Below are 8795 nucleotides of genomic sequence, written 5' to 3'. Positions count from 1 at the left end.
AAAGCATCCTGAGACCATTCATGTTTGGGGTTGCTTCTCAGCCAAGGGAGTGGGCTCACTCACAATTCTGCCTAAGAACACAGCCATGAATAAAGAACGGTACCAACACATCCTCCGAGAGCAACTTCTCCCAACCATCCAGGAACAGTTTGGTGACGAACAATGCCTTTTCCAGCATGATGGAGCACCTTGCCATAAGGCAAAAGTGATAACTAAGTGGCTCAGGGAACAAAACATTGATATTTTGGGTCCATGGCCAGGAAACTCCCCAGACCTTAATCCCATTGAGAACTTGTGGTCAATCCTCAAGAGGCGGGGGAACAAACAAAAACCTACAAATTCTGACATACTCCAAGCATTGATTATGCAAGAATGGGCTGCCATCAGTCAGGATGTGGCCCAGAAGTTAATTGACAGCATGCTAGGGCGGATTGCAGAGGTCTTCAAAAAGAAGAGTCAACACTGCAAATATTGACTCTTTGCATCAACTTCATGTAATTGTCAATAAAAGCCTTTGACACGTATGAATTGCTTATAATTATACTTCAGTATTTTATAAATTAAAATCTGACAAAAATATCTAAAGACACTGAAGCAGCCAACTTTGTGGAAATTAATATTTGTGTCATTCTCAAAACCTTTGGCCACGACTGTACAGTAGTTATGCTACACAACGAGTTGCTCTGCTAGGTGGGGGAATAGAGAGGGCAGAGAGGACCTGGGCTTGCCGTGCTGCATGGCCTTTGTATTTCAAATAAAATAAAATAAAATAAAATGTTATTAGTCACATGCGCCGAATACAACAGACATTACAGTGAAATGCTTACTTACGAGCCCCTAACAAACAACGCAGTTTAAAAAAAATACGGATATGAATAAGAAATAAAAATAACAAGTAATTAAAGAGCAGCAGTAAAAAAACAATAGTGAGACTACATACAGGGAGCTAGCGGTACAGAGTCAATGTGTGGGGGCACCGATTAATTGAGGTAATATGTACATGTAGGTAGAGTTATTAAAGTGACTATGCATAGATGATAACAAAAGAGAGTAGCAGCGGTGTAAAAGAGGGGGGCGGGCAACGCAAATAGTATGGGTAGCCATTTGATTAGATGTTCAGAAGTCTTATGGCTTGGGGGTAGAAGCTGTTTAGAAGCCTCTTGGACCTAGACTTGGCGCTCCGGTACCACTAGGGTGGCTGGAGTTTTTGACAATTTTTAGTGCCTTCTTCTGATTCTGCCTGGTATAGAGGTCCTGGATGGCAGGAAGCTTGGCCCCAGGGATGCACTGGGCCGTTTGCACTACCCTCTGTAATGCCTTGCGGTCGGAGGCCGAGCAGTTGCCATACCAGGCAGTGATGCAACCAGTCAGGATGCTCTTGATGGTGCAGCTGTAGAACCTTTTGAGGATCTAAAGACCCATGCCAAATCTTTTCCTTCTCCTGAGGGGGAATAGGTTTTGTCATGCCCTCTTCACGACTATCTTGGTGTGCTTGGACCATGTTAGTTTGTTGGTGATATGGACACCAAGGAACTTGAAGCTTTCAACCTGCTCCACTGCAACCCCGTCGATGAGAATGGGGGAGTGCTCGGTCCTCTTTTTCCTTTAGTCCACAATCATCTCCTTTGTCTTGATCACATTGAGGGAGAGTTCTTGTCCTGGCACCACACGGCCAGGTTTCTGACCTCCTCCCTATAGGCTGTCTCGTCGTTGTCGGTGATCACTGTTGTGTCACCTGCAAACTTAATGATGGTGTTGGAGTTGTGCCTGGCCGTGCAGTCATGAGTGAACAGGGAGTACAGGAGGGGACGGGGCACGCACCCCTGAGGGGCCCCTGTGCTGAGGATCAGCATGGCGGATGTGTTGTTACCTACCCTTACCACCTGGGGGCGGCCAATCAGGAAGGGCACTATGGTGTTGAAAGCTGAGCAGTAGTCAATGAATAGCATTCTGACATAGGTGTTCCTTTTGTCCAGGTGGGAAAGGGCAGTGTGGAGTGCAATTGAGATTGCATCATCTGTGGATCTGTTGGGGCGGTATGCACATTTCTGGGATAATGGTGTTGATGTGACCCATGACCAGCCTTTCAAAGCACTTCATGGCTACAGACATGAGTGCTGCGGGTCGGTAGTCATTTATGCAGGTTACCTTAGTGTTCTTGGGCACAGGCAGTATGGTGGTCTGCTTAAAACGTTTTGGAATTACAGACTCGGACAGGGAGATGTTGAAAATGCCAGTGAAGACAGTTGCCAGTTGATCAGCGCATTCTCGCAGTACACATCATGGTAATCCGTCTGGCCCTGCGGCCTTGTAAATGTTGACCTGTTTAAAGGTCTTACTCACATCGGCTGCGGAAAGCGTGAGACACAGTCTTCCCGGAACAGCTGGTGCTCTCATGCATGTTTCAATGTTATTTGCCTCGAAGCGAGCATAGAAGTAGTTTAGCTTATCTGGTAGGCTCGTGTCACTGGGCAGCTCTCGGCTGTGCTTCCCTTTGTACTCTATAATGGTTTGCAAGCCCTGCAACAGAGCCGGTGTAGTACAATTCGATCTTAGTCCTGTATTGACCCTTTGCCTGTTTGATGGTTCGTCGGAGGGCATAGTGGGATTTCTTACAAGCTTCCGGGTTAGAATCCCGCTCCTTGAAAGTGGCAGCTCTAGCCTTTAGCTCAGTGCGGATGTTGCCTGTAATCCATGGCTTCTGGTTGGGGTATGTATGTACGGTCACTGTGGGGGGGACGTCATCGATGCACTTATTGATGAAGCCAATGACTAATGTGGTGTACTCCTCAATGCCATCGGAGGAATCCCAGAACATATTCCATGTCTGTGCTAGCAAAACAGTCCTGTAGCTTAGCATCTGCTTCATCTGACCACTTTGTTATTGATCTAGTCACTGGTGCGTCTTGCTTTAATTTTTGCTTGTAAGCAGGAATCAGGAGGATAGAATTAAGGTCAGATTTGCCAAATGGAGGGTGAGGGAGAGCTTTGTATGTGTCTCTGTGTGTGGAGTACAGGTGGTCCAGAGTTTTTTCCCTCTGGTTGCACATTTAACATGCTGTTAGAAATTCTGTAAAACGGATTTAAGTTTCCCTTCATTAAAGTCCCCGGCTACTAGGAGCCCCACCTCTGGGTGAGCGTTTTCTTGTTTGCTTATGGCGGAATACAGCTCATTCAATGCTGTCTTAGTGCCAGCCTCAGTCTGTGGTGGTATGTATACAGCTACGAAAAATACAGATGAAATCTCTCTCGGTAGATAGTGTGGTCTACACTTATAATGAGATTCTCTACCTCAGGTGAGAAATAGCTGGAGAATTTCTTAGATATCGTGCACCAGCTGTTATTTACAAAAATACATAGTCCACCGCCCCTCGTCTTACCAGACGCCGCCGTTCTATCCTGCTGGTACAGTGTATAACCAGCCAGCTCTATATTGATAGTATCGTCGTTCAGCCACGACTCCGTGAAGCATACGATATTACATTTATGAATGTCCCGTTGGTAGTTTAATCTTCCGCGTAGGTCATCGATTTTATTCTCCAAAGATTGCATGTTTGCTAGCGGAATGGAAGGAAGTGGGGGTTTATTCGATCGCCTTCGAATTCTCAGAAGGCAGCACGCTCTCTGGACCCTTTTTCTCCGCCTCCTCTTCACGCAAATCACGGGGATCTGGGCCTGTTCCCGAGAAAGCAGTATATCATTTGCATCGGGCTCATCAGACTCGTTAAAGGATAAAAAGGATTCTGCCAGTCCGTGGTGAGTAATCGCAGTCCTGATGTCCAGAAGATATTTTCGGTCATAAGAGACGGTAGCAGCAACATTATCTACAAAATAAGTTAAAAAATAAGTTACAAACAATGCAAATGAAGCTCTCTAAATGAAAATAGTTGAGTTTCTTATGTTGATTTTAGGAGAGGACATGCTGTGTCAGATTGTGGTTCTACCTCTCTCTCTTTCCTAGAGCTGATTTAGGTTTCAAACCAGTCTCTTCAAAGCCTAGTTGGAATATGATTTTTGAGGTCCTGCAGAGTGAAGAAGCTCTAGTGTCTTCTCCAGTGGGCACCGCTGGTATTCAATATGTAGGAGTGGTTGTAGGGCATAGGCCTGTTCTGTTTCATTCAAACACCGGGAGAAACTTGACATAAATAATTACATCTGAGACCAGCAGATGAAAAGGCACTCAGGTGATTTAGTGTCAAAAGGATAAGCCTGGTTTTAGGCAGCTACTTTTTTCCAGCTGCAAGGGAGTGACCCCTTTCATATTAAGTAATATTAAGTAATAATAGAAGCAGGTTCATGATTTAATCATCTGTAAATCAGTTTGATAGAGAGAATGCTGGTGGGAGGAGCTATAGGATGACGGGTTCATTGTAATGGCTGGAATGGAATAAATGGATCGGAGTCAAACAAATCAAACATATGGAAACCGCATGTTTGACTCGGTTCCATTTATTCCATTCCAGCCATTACAATGAGCCTGTCCTCCTATAGCTCCTCCCACCAGCATTCTCTATATCAAACTGATTTACAGAAGATTAAATCATGAACCTGCTTTACAAAAGTTAATTACACTAGGGCCTTCTTCAAATAGAATGTTCCCCTCTTGGCACCTCTCCTTATGGTGCATGCTGTGTTACTCATCTAAGAAAATGTAGAAATACAATATTGCACCTCACAGTTACACCATCACTCTCTAACTGCTTTGGTAACCATGATGTAATTAATTTGCATTACACAGTAAACACAGATACAGTACATTATTTGTAACTACACTTGACATGTTCACATATGTTATTATAAGTATTAGAAAACTGTGTAGATAAAACTACCTTCTTCCAAATACATGACTGTACAGGTCACTGAATAGCCTAGACATAGACCAAGATCAAGAAGTTGACAAAAACAATTAGTATTCTATTCATCATCATTTTACAATTGGTATTAAATTTGTTTTTATAATCACGGAAAACCAATTCAACATAATACATGCAAGAGCTAACAAAACGTAATATAGCATGAGACCAAAGGAGGACCTGAAGCAATCAATTATGAATGAAGAGAGAAATACATAATTTAGCAAGATTTAAAGCATATTTTATGTTAATCATTTTTGGTGTTGTTTTTCCTCTGGAATTCAAGCCAACTTCTTTTGCTTCAAAGACAACCATGAAAACATATTCGGGGAAGTGCAGTCAAAAACATTATTCTGTTATTTTGATGATATTTCCTCACTATGATGTCGAAATTGTAAAAATTATGATGATGTCCTATTTGTGTAAGAGCTGTTTGAAAAAATGCCTGGAATTTTTGCCTATTCAGGTGGGATGAAATGTTGGTATTTTATTAGGATCCCCATTAGCTGTTGAGAAAGCAGCAGCTACTTTTCCCGGGGTCAACACAAAACATGAAACATGACATATTACAGCACATTAATTGACAGGAACATCTCAAGGACAGAACTAAATAAATAAAATAAAATGGAACACATAGCCTACATATCAACACATACACACAAAATATCTGGGTCAAATATGGGAAAGGCGTTGTGACGTGATGTGTGTAGCCTTACCTGTTTTTTTTTTACCAGGTTTGCTATTAATTTGAGCAATATGAGATGGAAGGGAGTTCCATGCAATAATGGCTCTATATAATACTGTACGGGTTTTAAAATTTGTTCCGGATTTGGGGACTGTGAAAAGACCTCCCTGACAATGGCCCTTCTCCCCCGATTGCTCAGTTTGGCCAGCCGGCCAGCTCTAGGAAGAGTCTTGGTGGATCCAAACATCTTCCATTTAAGAATGATGGAGGCCACTGTGTTCTTGGGGACCTTCAATGCTGCATACATTTTTTGGTTCCCTTCCCTAGATCTGTGCCTTGACACAATCCTGTCTCGGAGCTCTACAGACAATTCATTCGACTTCATGGCTTGGTTTTTGCTCTGACATGCACTGTCAACTGTGGGACCTTGTATAGACAGGTCTGTGCCTTTCCAAATCATGTCAGTTGAATATACCACAGACGGACTCCAATCAAGTTGTAGAAACATCTCAAGGATGATCAATCGAAACAGGATTGAGCTCAATTTCAAAATTATATATATATTATTTTTTATTTAACCAGGTAGGCCAGTTGAGAACAAGTTCTCATTTACATTTGAGACCTGGCCAAGATAAAGCAAAGCAGTGTGTCACGCTCTGACCTAGGAGACCTGTGTTTTCTCTGTTTAGCTAGGTCAGGGTGTGATAGGTGGGTGGGCATTCTATGTTTTGTGTTCTATGTTTTGGCCAGGTATGGTTTCCAATCAGAGGCAGGTGTCTATCGTTGTCTCTGATTGGAAGGCAGCCTGTTTTGCCTTTGTTTTTTGTGGGTAGTTGTTTTCCGTTTAGTTGTAAGTACCTGACGGAACTGTCGGCTGTCATTTTTGTTTAATTTGTAAAGTGTTCATTTTTTGCATTAAACGACAAGATGAACATATTCCACGCTGCACCTTGGTCTACTAATTTTGACGCCTGTGACACAGTGCGACAAAAACAACACCACAGAGTTACACATGGGATAAACAAACATACAGTCAATAACACAATAGAAAAAAAACACGATAGAAAAATCTATATACAGTGTTCAAATGCAATAAATAGCCAATGTGGCGAAATAATTACAATTTAGCATTAACACTGTAGTGATAGATGTGCAGATGATGATGTGCAAGTAGCAATACTGGGGTGCAAAAAGAGCAGTGCCCCTGTGACAACAATTTTGGACCCCCTTGTGGCCCCCCTAAATGTGGAGTGTGAAATCATTTTTACATAACTGATTTTTGCTACCGTCCTTTTTTTACATCCGTTATTAGAGAGTGGCAACGCAGAACACTAATTTAACCCACACATTTTCTAGAGGGACGGCTTTAGGCGGAACACAACAGTATCGTACCACATGCATCTGCATTATGAACATGGTCTTTTGCCTGCTAATGCCTGCAATGCAGTGAAGAAAACAATATGACAACAATAACGTCTAATGTAACTGGCCCCTCTAACAGTACAACTGCTTGGCTCCCCCAGTTGAAATGGTCTAGAACCGCCACTGGGTGTTGCTATGGTGACCAGTGAGCTGAGATAAGGCAGGGCGTTACCTGGCAAAGACTTATAGATGACCTGGAGCCAGTGGGTTTGGCGACGAATATGAAGCGAGGGCCAGCCAATGGGAGCATACAGGTCTCAGTGGTGGGTAGTATATGGGGCTTTGGTAACAAAACGGATGGCACTGTGATAGACTACATCCAGTTTGCTGAGTACAGTGTTGGAGGCTATTTTGTAAATAACATCGCCGAAGTCAAGGATCGCTAAGATAGTCAGTTTTACGAGGGTATGTTTAGCAACATGAGTGAAGGAGGCTTTGTTGCGAAATAGGAAGCTGATTCTAGATTTAACTTTGGATTGGAGATGCTTAATGTGAGTCTGGAAGGAGAGTTTACAGTCTAACCAGACACCTAGGTATTTGTAGTTGTCCACATATTCTAAGTCAGAACCGTCCAGATTAGTGATGCTAGTCAGGCGGGTGGGTGCGGGCAGCGATCGGTTGAAGAGCATGCATTTAGTTTTACTAGCATGTAAGAGCAGTTGGAGGCCACGGAAGGAGTGTAGTATGGCATTGAAGCTCGTCTGGAGGTTTGTTAACACAGTGTCCAAAGAAGGGACAGAAGTATACAGAATGGTGTCATCTGCGTAGAGGTGGATCAGAGAATCACCAGCAGCAAGAGCGACATCATTGATATATACCGAAAAAGAGTCGGCCCGAGAATTGAACCCTGTGGCACCCCCATAGAGACTGCCAGAGGTCCGGAAAACAGGCCCTCCGATTTGACACACTGAACTCTGTCTGAGAAGTAGTTGGTGAACCAGGCGAGGCAGTCATTTGAGAAACCAAGGCTGTTGAGTCTGCCGATAAGAACGCGGTGAATGACAGTCGATAGATGTTATGTCTTTGTATTGCTACTTCTGTATCATCAAATTAATTATCTAAGTGAGTCTCAGAAATGGCTAATATCTGAATGCTATCTGATGTTAGCAAGTTATTGATTTTATGAACCTTATTTCTAAGGCTACATAAATATGGGCTATTTTCATCCCTTTCCTGGGTAGCGTCTCATAATACGTAAAAGAAAAAACAAAGCAAGATATAAATAAACATTCAGCAGCCCATTAATCAGTTGGTGTGTGAGCTGTGGGGTTGAAACTACAAACCCACGGGCTTGGCTCTCTCATCCCTTCCAGGCTTTTAGGAGGGAGGGTGGATAGTGAGCCTGTCATAGAGGATGTAAGCAATGCCCCCACGTGCTCTGGCAGCTTTCATGGCCGGGAAGAGATATTTTATCTTCTGGCGCACAGCTTCAGGATAGTAATTGTTGAGGAAGACAAGTTCTTGGCTCTTTCCAGAACAGCAACCTTGTCATTGAACCTCAGAATCTGATCTGATTGTTCTGACCAATGACCAGTCATCTTTTATTTGCATATGTATCCTCCTACTGTGAACGAGTAAGCGGGATAGGCTCTAGACTCTAGACGATCCTATCTGCCATTGTAAATAAACATTTGTTAAAGAGACTTAAATTAAAGAGACTGCACAGGGGCTTTAACATTTATTGAGGGATATGTTTGAGTAGACATTCAGATATGTGATCGGAATTACTTCAAAGGTAACATGTCACGGGACTGGAATGAAACATTTAGTAAACAAATTATGGACAAAATAAGATGGATTGTAATCTGCACCGGATCAATGTGCACAAGTAGGGC

Source organism: Salmo salar, chromosome 01 (assembly GCF_965601325.2).
Source record: "Salmo salar chromosome 01, fSalSal1, whole genome shotgun sequence".
Lineage (NCBI taxonomy): Eukaryota > Metazoa > Chordata > Actinopteri > Salmoniformes > Salmonidae > Salmo > Salmo salar.
This window is presented reverse-complemented; position numbering follows the sequence as displayed.